The sequence below is a fragment of the Pseudomyrmex gracilis genome, unplaced genomic scaffold, assembly GCF_002006095.1.
Source record: "Pseudomyrmex gracilis isolate BER0280 unplaced genomic scaffold, ASM200609v1 scaffold_1483, whole genome shotgun sequence".
Lineage (NCBI taxonomy): Eukaryota > Metazoa > Arthropoda > Insecta > Hymenoptera > Formicidae > Pseudomyrmex > Pseudomyrmex gracilis.
Genome location: NW_018022067.1, coordinates 1 through 1,271, shown reverse-complemented (window position 1 = coordinate 1,271; position 1,271 = coordinate 1).

The following is a 1,271-nucleotide window of genomic DNA, read 5'->3' as shown; positions in this document are numbered from 1 at the left end:
GAGTATGGTGGTCGCGAAACAATACACTAGACAAACACTAGTACACAACGAAAGAACGAAAATTGCTGCTTGGCGCTTTACTGGTACTCCAGGACTTGTACTACTCAATAGAGTAGTTACGCGACACGCCCTTAAGCCTACGAATTAATACCACGAAGCCTCGTGGAATCCGATTCTAGGCGCTGCCGAAAATCCAAAACTATGGCGAAGGTTATGTCNTTGCCGGTATCCAAACGCGAAATTCAGCGACTAGCCTCGACACGAGACTCGAGTAACGCGGATTCGTGGCTCACAAATTGACGAAGACACCTCACCGTACGTCGTCGTCCTTTTCCATTCAGCACAATTTCCAAGTTCTCAGTTCAACAATCAATCGTCGGGAGTGNCGTTAGTGCGTCCGTCCTGTTCGAGAGGCTGCGACCAAGAGAGCGATGATCTAGATCGATTCGGGGTCGATGCGTTTGAGCGCGCTAGGATCGCGTAGGGTAGATCGCGGCGACCACTCAGGTCGCGAGGGGCGCCACATGCAACGCGATGCTCGCGCTCGGCGGCAGGACTCGCGGCCGCGAAATTCAAAGCGAGTACCGGGCTCTTACTAGCGAAAATGTAAACAGCGAAGATTTCCAAGCGCTGAATTTTGCAGATGTAATAAAGATGCAGCATGCAGTAGCGCAGCAGGGTAGGAGGTGCAAGTTAGCAGCGGAGATGTGCAGCAGGCTTTTCCGATGTGAACAGAAGGTCAAAGCTGTCTCCGTCGTCGGGTGTTCGCCTCGCTTCCTCGGTTTCCCAGCGCCAACGTTCGCTGTCCCTCTCGCTGTCATTTCTCTCGCCTCTTATTCCCGGAGACTCACCCATCTGGTCGTCGTGCGAGTGCCTAGCCGCGACTCCACGCACACCCTGCTCTCTCGTTTTCTCTCGCCTTTATCCCCAATCGACGGCTTCTAATATCTCCTTCCGTAGTGTGTTCTCGGTGTGGTGAGGCGCCAAGAGCATACAAAAAAAAAATAATACAAATAAACAACTAAATCTAACGCACGCAAGCAAGCCCTGGAGGATCTTGACGCTTCCCAGACGGTTCGCACCCCCGGACTCCCGCGATCATGAGAGCTTTTTGTGGCGAGGGAGGAGCGGCGCGACTACCACGTCACAATATGTAATAAGAAAAAAATTATTAAATACATATTAATATTACATACATATTACTTTTAATAATTTCAATATATTTATAGTGCAAATGACGTAGGGATTAAAAAGAAAAAAATAAAACTTCA